This window comes from Semicossyphus pulcher, unplaced genomic scaffold, assembly GCF_022749685.1.
Source record: "Semicossyphus pulcher isolate SPU_LCO1_2020_fin unplaced genomic scaffold, fSemPul1.0.p SCAF_2, whole genome shotgun sequence".
NCBI lineage: Eukaryota > Metazoa > Chordata > Actinopteri > Labriformes > Labridae > Semicossyphus > Semicossyphus pulcher.
Window position 1 is genome coordinate 9541079 of NW_027211693.1, and position 17882 is coordinate 9558960.

The window sequence follows — 17882 nt, forward strand, 5'->3', positions numbered from 1 at the left end:
AGGTCTATGTTTGATTATACTCGACAATAACCATAAAATATATGTGTTGTCATGCCAGTGTAGGAGTGAGGTGTTATTGCATTGTATTATGAACAGGGCATTGCACTTTTTGGAAGGTTTTTAAATGGTTTAAAGCAGACTTTTATTTTGAAGGAGCAGATTACCATTTACGCTTCGAACTTACAAGGTTTGAATGTTGTAAATAAGCTTTTATGAAACACTGTGACAACTTTCGTCAAAGGAAAATGTGCAGGTTATTACATGTTATAAGGAGAATCTTTCATTTTACTTCTATGCTGCACTTCTGTTAGCTTAACTTCCATGACTGTGACTCAGCAGTTTTTCACGTGAATACACTTAGAGCATGTATGCGAGAGAAACCCATTAAATGTTGTGTTTCTTCACCACTACAGTTGCTGTTGCTGCTGGTTGGAGAATAAATGTCTCAAAAACAATCTGGAGAAATGTGACACAGAAACAAACCAATGACTATAGATGGACGACGTGTCTCCATCTGCTCCCATTTTACGAAATTGATGCCAAAATAGCCTCTGTGATAGGCGCCGCCACCTTGCGATGGTGAGGTAATTTTTGGGCCAGAGACTGCGCAGTAGAGATCGGCGGGTGAAGCAGCCATAGCCACTTCCCCTAACCCAAACACACACTTAATGTACCGAAAAAACAACAAGGATCTCGCTTGCCTGCGTGTTTAACAGCAGAACAGCTTCTCTGTGTTGGTCTGAGGTTAACGTTCACAGGTATGGAAACTTCAATGACTGTAGTGATTGTTTTAGTTTCGTCTGCTCTCGCCGTTTGTCCTCTACTCTGCGAGACGTATTTGTCAACAGAGCTGTCAATTATCGTTTTCACAGCATCGAACAACTAATTGAAAATAAACTTGTCAGAAACACTTGGATGTAAATCAGCATGATGAGAACTAACTATACAGACAGAAACCATGTTTAAGAAAGATTTATCTGCCGTGTATTTTGATTTTATAGTTTGACTCATGTCCCATCTGTTAACATGGAGGAGGCGGGCTTTATGACCTATACTGCAGCCAGTCAGCAGGGGGGGCTCAAAATGTTTTGGCTTCACTTTTAGGGAGCTGTCATGTCGTCAACCTTTTTATACAGTCTCTGAGACAAACCCATAAAACTAAGCTAAGCTAAGCTAACCGGCTGCTAGCTCCAGAGTGATGTCTCGTACAACTCAATATGCACAAAATGTAGCACTACACCTTTTTAATGTGTTGCCTCTTGTTTGTGGATTAATACAGACACCAAACAGAATCATATTCAAGTAAAATGAATCCATGTGCTACCAAATATGGTTGTGAATTTTTTTTATCCGTTACAATCCCCAGTTTCTCTGATCCACCTCTGAGCAGCTTTAATATTTCTCTGAAGCTAACAGTTTTGGCTGTTTCATAAGATTCTTCTTCTTTCATAATTCTTCCACCGTGTAATCGCCTGGAACATTTCTCTGTTTTCACTGCCAAGAGACTCCAGGAGTGTTTCAACAACACAGCACCTGGGTGGTCACTGCCAGAACACTCCAGAGGAAGAGTACACGGGAAGATAACAAGAAAAAACACCTAAATGATCTGATCTAGTCTCCTTCAACACAAAAGCCAACAGACACAACAAAGTCCTCTTCCACGCTGCCTCTGACACCGTTGAAGGGAGTTCTCTTTATGCTGATAAGGACTTTAGGGGAGGAACAGAAAGAATGTCAACACGTGTCAGATGAAGTCATGTCAAAGCTTGTTTCACTAAATAGCCATGTAATAGTTTGCAGTCAGATTCATGGAATCAGGACGCACGATGAAGACGGTTTTGTTTGATGGCTTACATGTAGGAACATTTTCAACGGGCACGGTGCCAGGAGCTTTTAATCTCTGCTCTGTGAGAAAAGTCTTTTCTCAGCTGTGATGTTGGAAAATATCTCGTCCTGCAAATCATTCCTCCCACTCTGGAGTGTTTCAAAACCTCATCACTTCTCTGCAATGTACTTTTAAGTCTATTTTTTGTTCAAAACTTCATCGAGAAATTTAAGCTTACGCTCCTCAGGCAGCTGTTGCGTTTCTCGTCGTGTCGTTCTTAAATGTCAAGAGTGAGAACCTTGCACTTATAATTGAATAATCTCACAAAGTTCACTTAAAACTATAGCTGTGCCTCAAAATGAGGCCTGTTCAAGCACAAAAGGTCTCTGTCAGGTAAGAATGCATCTAAATGAAACAGCTTTGCCAGAGGCGATGAAGGACCCTCCATGTCAATAAAGAAAATGTCAGTGAAAGCAGTGGGTCGTGAGCCAACTTGACCCCAAGCACTGAAATAGTAACAGAGCCAGAATCCATGTGGAGGATTTTAATGTTTAAACAGCTTGAAAAATCAATATGATCTGTGGAATGAGACGTATGTAAGGAGGTGGATAGCTTCAGGCTGAACTATGACAGACCGAGAGTGGTTGCCCTCACGTGCAATGAGGTGAATCTTTGACGGCATCCAGGATAGGATACAAGCACAGTGTAGAGGCTCCTGCTAGCTGTGTGGATGAATTTTTAAACTGACCAGAACCTAGCCTCACGTTGTCTCTTATTCTGGACCAGGCCTGCAGGTCACAAGTGGGGTTCAGCTTGACCATATTCAAACGGTGGCCATTTTGTTCTGTCTTCTTCCAAGAGAAGGACGCTCGAACGCTGTCATCAAAAGTAATGTTCAGTTTCTGTGTTCCTGGTTGCAAATCCCATTAACATAGGAACTGTAAAATATCACTGCTGCCCGACTGATCAGCAACTAAAAAGACAACAGAAAGGGATAATTTACTGTAAGACAACAGCTAATGTTAGTATTCAACCACTTCCTAGCTAACATTACTGTTACATATTGTTACACAGACAAGGCGTAAAACCCTAGCTAATGCTAAGCTAGCTAGGAACTAGTTTAATGCTATTGTTAACTCTTATTCAACTGTAGATGATGTGTTATCAAATATGTTTTTTTCTCTAAAATATGGCCAATTACAGGCTGCACGGTGGTACAGTGGTTAGCGCTGTTGCCTCACAGGCACAAGGTTCCTAGTTCGAACCCCGGTTCGGTTGAAATTGGCCTTTCTGTTTGGAGTTTGCATGTTCTCCCTGTGCACGTGTGGGTTCCCTCCAAGTACTCCGGCTTCCTCCCGCAGTCCAAAGACATGCTCGTTAGGTTCATTGGTGACTCTAAAATTGCCCGTAGGTCTTAATATGACTGTGAAAGTTTGCCTGCCACTGTGCGTCAGCGCTGTGATTGACTGGCAATCAGTCCAGGGTGTACCCCGCCTCTCGCCCAATGTCAGCTGGGATAGGCTCCAGCCTTCCGTGACTCTGAACAGTATCAGCAGCATAGATAATGGATGGATGGATGGCCTAATACCTTACGTGTAGACCACTTGTAACCTGGAACACTCTAGAACAACATTATAACAGTATTTGAGCTTCCCAATCTGAGCGTGAGTTCAGAGCAAAATGGCTTTCAATTGAATGTGGTGAATGGGCAACATGTCCTCATTAGCTGTGAAGATATAATGCTGAAAACAGCTGAGAGAGAGAGGCCAAATAGCAACTTACAGCTTTCATTCACTGCCCTCTGACCTCTTTCTTTGCCGGCTACTCACCCTCTTTCACTCCTTCACCCAGAGAGCACTGAGCTACACATTGTTAGCGACCCTTACCCTTAGTCGAGACCACAGACTGTGTAAAAAGATGGACGACATGACAGCTCTCAAAAAGTGAAGCCAAAACCCTCTTTATCGCCCCCTGCTGACTGGCTGCAGTATAATTGATTAGTTCTCATCATGCTGATTTATGTCCAAGTGTTCATTTTTCTGACAAGTGTATTCGAGTTATTTGATGCTGTAAAAAGGATGATTGACAGCTCTGTTGACAAACCCGGCGGAGCTTCTGAGGGAGAACTAACATGCATTAAACACTGCAGAGAATAATGTTCGCCTCAAATTCAGCCTTTGGTTTTCTAACTACTAAACACATTCAGTGTTTTCTCACCACAACATGACAACGCAACTAACCCCAAAAAGATCAACTTTCCCTTGGCAATAAGATGACCAAACCTCTCCATTAACGCTCATTTAGCTGAAATTCTTTGTGGTAAACTGCTCTTAATGGCGAGGTAAATGACCACACAGAACTTTGAGGAAGAAAAATTATAAAAAATAAAACATTGCAGCTTTTACAGGTCGTGGTCAGAGAAGAACCTAGAGTTCTATATCTGAGCAAACATATTTAAAGCCATGGCGCTGGATTAAAGGGATGAGCGCGCAGACTAAAAACCGGGGTGAGGGATCTCCATGGACTGGCATCTGAAACATCTGCTCCCACAGATATATGGAGCAATCAAAGAGCTGTGGGCTGAATATGTCACATTCTATATTTAGGGATCTTGTGATGAGCGAGGTGTGGCATGTGGGGCTCGCTGCAGACTCTGAATGAGACCATTGAGGAGGAGCGCTCATATGATTGAAGACATTAGCTGCCTACCAATATGTCACATGACGGGAACATACTTTTATTTTTACCTTAGGGAGCTGATTATGAAGAAAATTAGGTACAAATGAGTTTCAATAAGATGCAAAACGGTTTTAAAGCCGAGTCATAAACTCTTATGTATGTTGCACTACTTTTCCTCACAGTTAAAGGCTCGGCTCGACTTGGCAGCATTTCATGAGCATGTGATGTCTGTTTTTCTCAAATATCTGGCAGAGGAAGCTTCATCTCAAACCAAAATAACATGTTTGAAGATTTGAACTTCCTCAACTACCGCTTTCTAAAAGCTGCTTCAAAGTCAGAACTCTTTGGAGTTAGAATATGCAAAAAAGCACCCGAATATATATGGGTTTTGTTTGCAGCCAAAGCCTTCAGCAGAGAGTTTTACTGATTAGTTATCCCTCTGGAAATTATCCGAAGTACTGTTTGGTTCTATTAAAAAAACTACAGCTTCAGTACAACACCAAATTTGCCAAACTAAACACCCTTCATGTGCCACGGGACTTAATGCATGCACTGCTGGGGCTGAAGTTTCCCACTGTAGTCCCACTTTGGAGCAGGAGACATTTTCCATCGACAAACCGTCCACCAACCATCTATAGTAAAAAAAAAAAATATCCCTGCAAACAAACCAGGACCCAGAATACAGGGAGTTATATATTAGAGTTTAAACTTGGCTCACACAAGCCACTTTGAGCGCATACTCCTCCACTAAACTGACACACACTTGTGCAGCCAGTGAGTGAAGGTGTGAACAGCCTGCAGAGAGAGGCACCAAACATTCCTCACCTATCCCATTCCTCACTCGTCTCACTGAGGTCAACACCATCCCTGCAGCCATACTTTGAACTTGACCGGGCCTCTCTCAGCAGCTATGCAAAGATCTTAAGTCATACATGAGGCATTTACTGTATATTCTATACCAGGGATGGGAAATCAAAGCATGCCTCACAGGCATGAGACTATCTCAGGTTTTCAGAGAATCCAGACAGCACAGCAGGGGAATGTTAGAGATTGAATTCTCCTCTTTTGCTGTGGGGTGTGATTGTTTTGAGTAAAAACCTGCTGACTGTGGCTTTGTATGGGATGTGACAGCCCAACCTGCTTCCTTTGCAATCAGACAATTATACACAGCAGGAAAACATTGGTAAACAGCAAACAACAAGCAATTATACATCTTCCTGACAATTAGGCAAGCTCTTATTTTGAAAATAATGGCAGCCATCTCCCTGAAATGGCTTCACTAGTTGTTTACTCAAAAAACATTCACAAACAAATCAGGAAATAACACCAACTTTCTGGATGTAAATAGGCACAAACAAACAAATCTGCTCTTTGTGGTGGAAAAATTCACAAAGATGAGTTCAAAGTGATTCAACTTGAGCAAGAAAAAACAACAATTCAGATAATATAGGATAAGATAAGCTTTACTGATCCTCCAAAGGGGAAATGTACTCGTTACAGCAGCAAACAAAACAGGAAAATTAATTTTAAGTACTCAAGTAATAAAGAAGACAAAAAGTAGGTGGCAATAAAAAGATGAAAAACTATAAAAGTAAGAAAATAATTTAAAAAACTTTCACACTATGTACACATTTTCCTTGTCGAAAGATATAGAAAAAAGTACAGTCATTTTTTAAATTCAAAACACACATGGTGTGAAGCATCATTAAAAACCAGAATAATTCACTCATCCCGAGGATTTATGATGACCAGTTATGGACGTACAGGCGGAAAAAGTAAAAATACTGTAAGATAATAACACAAACAAGAAGATTCTAGTTTTAAGATCAGTCAGAGCCCGAACTGCCACACACACATATTCTCAGTGCTTACATGAAGAATATGGTGTCTTTTTGAACACACTTTGTAAAGATGCATGTTGGCCCCTTTGAAATCAGGTTCTTTTTTCCAATCAGTGTCTCGCTGAAGGGAAGGACACTGGCTGTTTTGGGGTCAAACTTGGTCTTTATCTGTTTTGTACAACGATGGTGAAAATCTGAATCTAAAGTGATTTTCATTTAAATAAATGTCTGTTAAGTTGCTATCTGTCGCTGAATGAGGTACCACAATGGTGATTGAGCCTATGGCCCACTGATGAAAGCCTTTACATTTGCAGTATTACAGACTGGGTGTCTGTGACGACTTCCCTGTGCTCCTGCAATTACCGTTTTTTGCCATAGGTGCCGCCGAAGAGAACGAAACTGAGATCTTCGCAATTATCACTTTAACCAAATGTATGCAGGAGCCAGCTCGTTGGGACGTACCACATGCTCCAGTGTCATGGGGGGATTTGGATGAGTGAGTTTTCTGAGCATTTATTTATAATGTCCAGTTTTTTTGGTATGGTTTCAGACTATGATTTGTGTCTTATTAAAGTTTGTAGCAGCGCATTACTTAAATATAGACATATACGTCTTAAGTCCTCTGCATTTGATTTATTGCCTACCAGTGTTTTCACGTTAACCTCCAGGACAACAGCAACAGCCGTAAAGTTAATCCTGCTATGCCAGTTTTATGATGAAGATGCTATTCTTACAAATTGCTGCATAGAGGAGAGGCCATGTGCATAAATTAGCACAGGGAAACCTTGGCCTTGGTCAGAGCTCAGCTCTCTTTAGAACTTAAAGGGCCATAAATCTAAACTTTCCAGACACTCTAAGTGTTTTAAAAGTACTCTTCAATCACTGAGTGTGATGACCTAATAACAGCCTGTGGTGGAGACAGAAAAACACAACCCATTTTCTGAGGCAGAGTTCAGAATTATTTTCTCACTGTTTGTGCTGTCAAAGAAAGAAATTCAATCTAGTCTAAGAGGAGGAAATAAATCATCGACTTCTATTCATTAGGTCACTTTGAAACCTCTAACTTAATCAAAGTTGTTATTATTATGTAAAAACTCATTATAAAACTACCCTGCAATATGAATTAAGTGGGAGGAGGACTTCAGAAAAACTGATGAAAAATGTCTGAGGCTGTGAGAGCCTTTAGTACATTCAGATTTAACATTAAATCTCAAACATATCCAGGAACATAATTATGATTATAATGAATTAGGGCTGGGCGATATGGCCAAAATCCTTTAACACGATATAGGGTTATTCACATCTTGATAACGATATATACAGTACTGTACAAAAGTTTTAGGTTTAGTGGTTTAGTTTTAGGTTCTACCGTGCACCTGAAACGCTATTTTGAAACAAAGTTTGGAGTTGTGCGCGCGACTACTGCTGTATTCATTTGATTGATTAACCTTCCAATTTTAGGGCGACCCACTTTACCTCACACAGTCTTAAAAATCTTAAAAAACCCCAAACTTTTTTTGTTACAGTACAAAGAAGAATTGCATGCTTTTGAAAATATGGTGGAAACTTTGCATGTTTTGCTTCCAATTTTTCTTGCGCTTCATGAGTCCTCACCCACAGCCTCACGTCTTCAGCCTGTATAAGGAAGGCAGAGGAAAGAATGTATCACCCCTGTGACTGAGGCAACTCTCAAAACAAAGTCTTCCATGGCGAGTCTGACTCGTTCCTGCAGGAATCCAAACAGGAACAGCCTGGTCCGGCCCGAGCGGAGCGGGCCAAAAAGGAAATGAGTGAGACCGGCCTCGGGGTGCGGTGGGTTCAGTCTGCTGGTCATGCCCAGGCGTCTCCGGCCTCGCTGGCACTGCGGGCAAAGGAAAAACAGGCAGATTCTTAGCTGGTGTTTCCAAAGCTGTTTCACTGAATCAGAAACATTATCATTTCCATTTCATTATGCAAATGTTTAGATGTTTACTTTTGGATGTGCTTAAGCCTATTAATAGTTGATTTTAGTCAGACATAAATCTGTTTTGGACTTTGGACAGAAGAAGTAACAAGGGAGAGAGAGATGCAGTAAAAGCCCCGGGTGCAGTCTAACAGGGGTCATTCAGGTTCATGGACAGCATCTTAACCTCAGGGATGCCTCATATTGTGAGTTTAATAAAATCTTCCCTTCATTTTGTCTCAATTTATGCACATTTCAATCAACAAACCCATGAATTTATATTGGCCTTTTTATATTCTTATTTGGGGATGAGGTCCACTGAATAAGACGACAGTATATGTTAACTCTTGACCTCTCGTGACCTCTGTTTCACCTCTCATTTCTGTTTTTTGCTGCTCCTTGGATGTACATATTTCAAGTGAAGTGTAGGTTCAAGTACAAGTACGACAAAAGCTGTAAAAGTGGTTAAAAGTTGAGGCAGATGGGGGAACAAGTTGCATTTTGGGATTGAAGGTATTAGCAGAGTGATGTAGTCAGAGCTGTCAGGTTATCAGTCAGCCTTCAGCCTGAATCAATCAATCAATTAGAAACTGATGCTTTATGAAACACCTGAGGGACACACAGTTTAAACATATGTGGCTTGATTTTACTGCCTGCACATACACAAGGCACACAAGGAGGATTTCAAGAGAGCTACAGGACATTCTACATTTTAAAGGGCCAGTTTGCCAATTTTCAACCTCAGTCCTATCATGCCATTATGGGGAGCTAATGCCATTATGGTAGGAAAAAAATGCAGTTTCACTCTGTGCCTTTGGAGGGCGCTATCCGCTTTTCCAATGGGCCCTGGAAAACCTCCACCAGACTACGTAAAACGCGCCATCTGGCGGAGGCCAGGGAGCTCGCTAAACTACACTTCCTCAATCAAGGACGCACGCCTCCGATGTCATGTCTCGTTCAAAATCATCAGGTTTGAAATGTAGACTGCAGACCTGAAGATTATTTAGACGATCCACCGGTATATTCTCGTCATATTTTGGTTTCTGTACTGCTCTGACTCTTAGTATTTCCCTCCAGCGTCTCTCGCTGGGCCGTTACTATCATAGGGAGGGCCGCAATGCATGCTGGGTGTTGTAGGAAAGTAGAATGGGTGAAACCGCGAGCTGTTTGTGCAACTTTCTCCACAGCTATGGCGCCAATTTCAAATATTATTGCTTCTATCGATTACGGAGAACACCAGCTTTGTCTGACAGTGGCTTTTTCCTTTAAGCTTGTTTCTCGTCTTTTTCTGGGTCAAAGAAGAAGATATTCAAACAAATGTAACACAGTCACGCCTGGTATTAAGGGCAGTGTTTAGCCCAGCTTAGCACAAAGGCTGCAAACATCACAAAATGTGTAAAAAATGTTGTTAATAACAAACCTTCAAGCAACTGCAAACCAGTATTTGTCTACATGATATAAATATAAATGTATTTAAGTGAAATTGAAAAATAACATTAGAAGTCATCTTACTAAAGTATGGGGCAGTAGAGTACAGTTATTCTGTGATAAAAACAAGTCTTTCGCAGTATGAGCAACATTTTTCCCTCATAAAGACAGAGAAACTCAGAGAAACACTGCCACCTAGAGGTTTCAGACAGGAAATCCATGTACAGTATATTGACCACACAGAAGGCTACTATTAACTGCCTAAAGCCTCAGTTAAAGTTTCCATCTTGAAACCACATTCTGTTTTTCTCTGCATTTACAGCCGGTGATAAAATATCCTCTCCATCGCTGGCAGTGGCTGTGGAGCTTAAAATATCCCCCAGACACATCAGATACATCAACACGTGCCTCTGGTGTAGCTGCATACCACAGACCGTCAGCTGAATGAGCTCCTCACTGGTATGTGTAGTGAAGTGATCCCCTCCTGTCTGTCACTACAGGAGGGTTCCTGAATGAGCTCACTGAAGCTGCTTCTGTAGCAGCTTGGACTTATCAATGGAGTTCGTGTGGTGGCAGCACTGAGGAGGATGTCCACTTGTTAAAAGAGCTACTCTGCTGCCCTCTAGTGGCTGAATGACGGAGCTGTTTCTCTCCAGAAGGGAAAGATGCTGATGTGCACAGACCGTGAGGGGCAAAATGATCATGCTAAAAAGGACATTGGAAGAGACAAGGACACTACAGCCCTGGATATCAAATTACACAAAGATTCATAAGGGATTAAAGTGTCTGATTTAATGAGGGGCCATGTTGGTAATCAATCTTAAATTCAACCCTGTAACAAACAGGAAACCAATGCAAAGAAGCTAAAATAGGACTAATGCACTAGTGCCTCTTGCCTCTGGTAAAAAGCCTGTAACAGCGGAGTTGTGCACAGTCTGAAGTTATTTTAAAGTTCATTCACTTAGACGGGGGAAGAGGCTGATGCAACAGTAAAGCGGCGAGGAGATAAAAGCATGTTTCATCTAACCTCAGTGGTTACTACAGCAAAATTAAGCCAATTTAGCTAAATGAATCCAGGTCTTGTGAGTGCAGATTAACCCAAGGACACAGAGAAAACCAAATTATTAAAATTAGTGCAGAGCCTGTGATATAATGTGCAAATAATGAGCTTTTATTATTTATCCAGGTCTTTAGGGACTCATTAGAGTCTGCTCGGTTTAATTGCCTTCGTGGGCAAATAGAACCTGCAAAGTGAGTCTGTATTGAGTTAACTAACAGATGAACAATGTCAGTGGTCATTCGTATAATGCTTAAAATAACATGTTGCTGATGTCTTTTGGTTAAATAACGACTGCTTTGAATAACACAGCAAAAACTCTCATGCAGGATTTTAAAGTTTGTGGTCTGAAGTTTAAACTGTCTGACTCTGAAACTGGAACATGTGGTTTGCATCCTGCTCTCCACAACACCATGGTAACAACATATTTCGATTTAAGCACAGAAATGAGCTATTAGTAAAAAATTGAAATACTAATAATCGTACTAAACATCTTTAAATGTTATTTTTATGTCAACTTACATTAAAGTTTTTTGCAATTAAAGTGCAAAGCTTTGCTTCATTATGTCACTGTGCAGCTCTTTAAGGCAGCAGAGCCCACTATGATGGCAGAGAAAACTCATTAACCCCAGAGCTGAAGAAAACGTTTAGAATAAAAGTGTGAATGATTAAGATTTATAATTAAGCAATATCACACGAGAGGGAGTGATGTAGTGAATATCAGCACTGCTGTGATTCGGCCGAGTGCTGAAGATAATAACAGCAGTGATGATATTCAGTACGGCATCACGACCTCGAGTGTGATACTGCTTTTATACAACAGTTAAACAGGATAGTAGTAAAAAGTAACAATCAACAAAAAATTACTTTTTGCTCCACCAACTTAACTGAAACTGGACTTTTGTTGCCGAGCAACCCAAACATTCTCCTGCACTCTGTGTCTACAGGTTACCACAGAGCAGCTGTTGTTATCATGAACATTTATCTGTTTGTTTTAATTTATCATCAACCAGAAATAAGAGTCTGCTGTGTGATTCAGAGGCACCAGCTTGATCAGTGTAGACATACACAGTCTGCTGTAATGTTAATTAACAGTATTGTGAACACCTGGCTGAGGCGGAGTGATACACAGAGTGAAAAGTCCCAGTGATGATGTTCTCAATATCATCATTTATGGAATGTTTCTTATCTAATCAGATTTCTTGGTCGGAACGAACTGTTGTATGTTTTATATAACGAGCATGTTAAGAATAAATAAAAGTATATTTCATGTTTTGAAAGTGAAAAAAAAGAAACAGACATTTGATGAGTGGTAACAAAGTAAATTGACGTTTGAGTATTGTAGTGTTGATAAAGACGGCTATGGCTGACATTTTCCCTGGTCATCATATATTTTTGGTCGTTCCTGTTATTGTTCCTATTATTTTGGATCTGGAAATCTGCAGCATGTGAATTTAAAAATGTAAATAATGTTTTATAAATAATCATAACGTAGCAGACTGTATATCCATGTATTCTTGACTGCGAACATTGTGAACCGAGACATGCAGTCATTTTGATCTCCTTCTGATTTATTCTGTCAAAGCTACATCACATGCTCCCAATATTAAAAAATCCTTGTAAATTGTGCGTTCTTCTTTGAGCAGATGGATTATTCAGTCTTCCTGCTCTCTCCCCTCCACTAATAAGTCATAAGGTAAGAATTTGATAGATGATCTCAGTATGCAGGAATACCATTGAACTACGGCACTCTTTGCATGAAAATGGGATTAAACAGTATCATAAATAAGATATCAGAGAGGAGCTGCGAGTGCTTCTATTCATGCATACACAGGGGGGAAGCAACAGGAGCAGAAAGTGAATAACGGAAGACAGAGAAGGGAAGAGAGCGTCTGCTTATTTGGGATTATCATGTGCTCCAAACTTTGCAACTTAATTTAGGTGAACACAACTTTTTAAACATTTTAGGAAAAAGATAACAGCTTGAGAACAGATATTTACCGTGAACATTAAATACAATGTGGATAGATTCTTTGCATAAAGGTTGTGCACATGTTGTGTTACCTGCTGTATTAGCCTTGCCTGCTAACTGCACTCCCCTCAGGCTCCACATAAAACCTTCTCTGCATGTTCAGTCTGAACTGATGAACTGCTGCTTCCCGAGTGTCTCCTAAAACATAATTCCAGAGAAATAACTGCCGTGTGTTTTTCAGCTGCGCTCCCTGTCTGCCTCAAATCACTTCAGTGATGGGGTGTTCCTTGCACATGTGGGATTGTTTCCGTGGCAACCACCTACATGGGGGATGTTGTGTCTAATACATGGGAGCAGACGCTTGCAAGCCTGCATGCACGTGAACACTCAGCGTCTTTACATCTCAAACAAACTTAACTGATATGTTACCTCTAGTAAAAAGGCCTCTTAACTACAGATCAGAGCCAGGTGTAAGATACCGGCTTTAACCCCTTCTAATATCTCTTGTCCCCTCTCCTCTGTTTAAATGGCATCCTTACTGGCATAAGATGCTTACATGGTGTAAAAGGTGCTAAACAAGGATGTCAGTTGTTACACAACTGTTAAAGTCAAATTCTAAGTGCCTTTCCAGTACGGCATTTAGTGTTGTGATGTTGGCGAACTAGTTGACACACGCCGTAGGCATCAGTGTGTAACACACATCAGTTACACTCTCCAGACTCCAGACATTTCCGTCTGTTTCTTTGATTTATTGCTCACGTACATTTGCCTTCAGGTAAAACATCAGTTTTGTAGCCGACCCAAGCATTAAGATTCTGCTACCTGCAACCTGTCGCCCCGGCCACGTTCAAAAAACTGTTTGCAATCCCCAGCATTCAACATACCTGGCTGCATTTCCTCTTCCTGTATATATGCAGTCTGTGGCCCCCTGGTGTACAAAAGCGCATCACAACAAAAAGTCAAACAGATAAAGGGCTCTTACACAAAACCTTTACCAACACAAAGAGGCCATGTTGATATCAAGTTCTTTTAAGTAAATCACTCAGCACAATGGTCAAAATTAAACCAAGTTCCAAACCACAAAATGATCCATTTGAACAATTTGCCAACAAGAACTGAAAAGTGTGAACAATTCAGTTCCTAAAGCCACAAACACAACTAAAAAACTTACATAAATCCAGCTCAGTGTCTTATTGACTAAACATTGGACCTGCAAGATCATTTGGTTTGTACATAACACAAACTAGAGCAACAATCTGTACAGGTCTATTTTTTATATCCTTGGATGCTTGATATAAAGTAGCAGGAATGCACAATATAATCGGCACGTTATCGGTATCTGCGGATTATTGCTTGAAATGGCATTTTTCTGCTGATATTTTCAGCTGATGAAACAACGCTTTAATTCTGCCTAAATGCTCGATGATTCCCTAAAAAAACTTGAAGTAATGCCACGACATTAACTTGGTGCGAGTGTGTGCGCGCACTGCATGCACGACGCCTGTTTTGTCAAGCGTGAAGAAGGGTGCAAGATGTCTGCGGCATGGCAGTTTTTCAAAGTTTCCAAAATGAGTTTCCGCATGGTTGTGCTCAGCATCGGTCATGCGAGTTTCGAAGGAGACATATCCACACCTTTGCATTGTCTCTATCACGTTCTCTTCATAGTCTACATACATGTATTTGTATAAATATTTCTTTCATTAAAATGCTTAAAATCCCCTAGGGATCCAAAGCTGTGAAAACAGATAAATAAAGAAACTGTATATCAAAGAAAGTGGTCTTACTGTATTAAAATCTCTACACTCCAACATAAAACCAGTCTGTAAATCTTGCAGTGACATGTTTCTACCTACACAGGGCCCCCATGCACAGCGTGTGATGAAAAATGCATCGTTTACACCCACAGAGAGTCTTCTCTCTTGTCTCTCTGTTCATGCGGTTTTCTGACATGATGCCTTCTCCTTCGGGAGCTGAGAAACTAGAAATACCTCGACCTCCTTGTGTCAAACTCCTCCCGCCTCACAGGGTGAAGCTCCCTGGTGGCCCCCGCTGACAGTGACAAACTGACAATGGCTCAATGCTCCACTTCACATCTCCAACCTTTTCCTGAAAATGCATCTTTTTTTTTCTTTTGGTCAATTCTCTGTTGAGAGAAAGAGAGAGAGGGGGGCAAAGGTTGACAGAGATTGTTGAAGAAAAATAACTTTTTGGCCTCTCAAGGTCGTTTCATATGAAGACACACGGTTTAATACAACAGACGTGTCACTATGGGTTTACAACATGTTGGTCAAGGGCACAGAAGGATTCCTGGATGTTGAAGGGCTCATTAGGCCCCCTGCCATCCAACACAACTCAAAATCTGAAACAAGTGATACGTAACTTTAATTATATTTTTAGCAACAGTGATGGCAGTGTTAGTCATTCTGGTTTGTCCACTACTTTAGTCCAGTATGAAAGTAAACACTGTATCTGGAATATCAGCATGTTAGCATTAGCTTTGGGAACATACTGGCATGCTAACTTGACCTCAAAACACTGCTGTGCCTGAGTGCCTCACAGAGCTGCTAGCATGGCTGTAGCCCAGCTAGGGGGACTGTAACAATGACTAGCATTCACATGTTACAGTTGACTTAGCCCTTTTTCCTAGACCTTATAAGTAGTTTTTCTGCCTTAACCTAACAGTCTCGTTCCTGGTGTGGTTTGGGCACAAACAAGGTTCAGGAAAAGATAATGGTTCGGGCTAGAAAATGAGTCAACTTTAAGTTCTTGTTACAATTTGAACCTGGGTTAGGCTACTTGGTGAATATGTCTGTGAATAACTAGATTCATTACACCAATTCACTCTTTAATTATGCTACACAGTTACAAACAACAGTCTGAGTCTGGCAGATCTATGGTTGATACCATTTAGATATAAAGAAAAATATACAGTGGAGCCCCTTGGCCCAATATACCTGACTCAACAGGCATTTTTGTTGTTTAGTTTAACATTTTAAATCAAATAAGTTTGTTTGGTCTGATTGTGGCAAAAAATAAAAACTCAGACTCACCACTGTGTCTTCTCCAGAGCATAGACGCCCCCACAACTGTCCAGAGGTTCTTGTGTAAACAGCACATGCAGGGGAAGTGAGGCCTGTTTGTTGTGTCGTTGATTCCACACCTTTAGTACCCCCTTGTAGGGCCCTCTCCATTCTTATATTCGACTGCCGGGAGTTTTGAAAGCTCGCTGCCTGTCAGCTTGATATCTGTTTCAAATGTTTGGTTTTCGTAATAATAAGGGTTAAAGAAAAAGTTCGGATGAGAGTATTTTGTGATTCGGTATAAGATTAATAGGTGTTTTGACATCTTAAATTTCGACGACAATCCCCGCCTCCCTCTCTATGCATGTGCGCGTGTGTAGTGCGTCATTTGATGAAACGTTACGTCTGAATTTTACGTACAGGTGAATGCATGCTGTTTTCTCCTGACTTCTGTAGTTAGCATGATTTGTAGCGTGTGTCCTCTTTGCTTGCAGAAGAAAAGGAAGGAAAAAAATAGTCGGGCCCTCGAAAGAATCAGAAGCAACAGCAGAGATTGGACATGGAAGTTTTTGGACCTGCTGGATAAACTGTGGATGCCATGCCATAGGCTACTTAATGGCTTGGATTCGAGCTGACAGCTGCTGGGAGAAGACATCACTGGTAAGATTTCATATTAATTATTTGTGATGTAAAAGTCATAGATGAGATGTTGTCTGTAAACTGGCCCTTTTCGTTGTTTGCTGCTGCCTGTAGCCTACTATAGACCGCCGTGTCTGCTTGGTTATTATAGAAACATTTCTGTTCAGCGTTGGATTATGTTGTTTGACTGTGTAATTTAGGCAACTGATTCTCAAAGGGGTCCTTAAGGGGTTTCCAGGTGTCCCCAGCAGTGTATATTCACTGTTTTTCTTTCCTTGAGTAACAAAATATAGGCCTATGACTATTTTTGTCATGGGTTAATACACTTTCTATCATAAAACACGTCTGTGGTCTAATTTATGTCAGTTTGGGGCATTTTGACGTAAAAAAGTTAAAGGAACTGCTGACTTGGGCCGTATAGCTTGGCTGTTAGGGCATCCAATATTACTGAATGTCAACCTGAGGTCTGCACGATATCAATAAATAGCATGTTGCAAGATTTTGAAAAGGTCTGGGGGGTCTATACAATTCAAACATACTTTCATCTCTGCATCACTACTTAAGCAGCCTTCCTCATAATAAAACAGTTCTGTCACACATTTGACCTTTATCAAAATAGCGGCTTCTACATTTTTAATACTGCACTTAGCTGCACTGTGAATATTTTGCTTAATTGCGCAGCTCTACTTTGTATTCATATGTCCTCTATGCTTGGTGGCTTTCCCTGCTATAGTCTGCCTTACTTTTTTATCTTCTATCTGTCTGATGTTTGAGCAAATTACTTGTTAAATCCATGGCGTCGACCATGGAAGCCCAATAGTCTGTGGTGTTTTTGCTGTGTGTATGCACTGCTACTCAGAAATGCCAGTTTCCATAATTTATTCCACAAAAACAGTTGATGTCTCCGTCTTTGCATTTCTTATTGACTTCTTGGCGCCTGTTCATTTTTTCAAGTCAACTACAATAAATCCGACAGTAAAGTCCCTTCATCTGACTTTGGGGGCTGTCAGGTACTTTTCTTTAGCAGCGTGAGTTCATGAAAGGTGTGAGATAATGAGACAGGACACCAGTTGGCAGGCGGCTGTCACCACTTCACACAGACAGTTTGACATAAACGCCTCATTCCAGGAACAGCTGGAAAATGCTAAATATGCACCCATGAATAGCAGGTTTGATCTTGTGAGATTAATTGCTCCCTATTGGGCTTGAGAAGTGTCAAAATGACCTGCTTGCTGATTTAAACAGCATATGAGCTTGTTTTTGTGTGTGGCCCAAAGGAGAACTTGAAATTTGCATGAGGCACCGGATTAAACAGGAAACTCGCCTCAAAACTGCAGCTGAAATGCCCCAATACTTAGCAGATAGCTGCAGCCAGATTAACATGTTGATTTCAGATTTCATGCTTGACCGTGTGCGTACACGCTAGAAAACCGGATAAGCATAAATTGCACATGTCATTACAATACATAAACCTTGTGT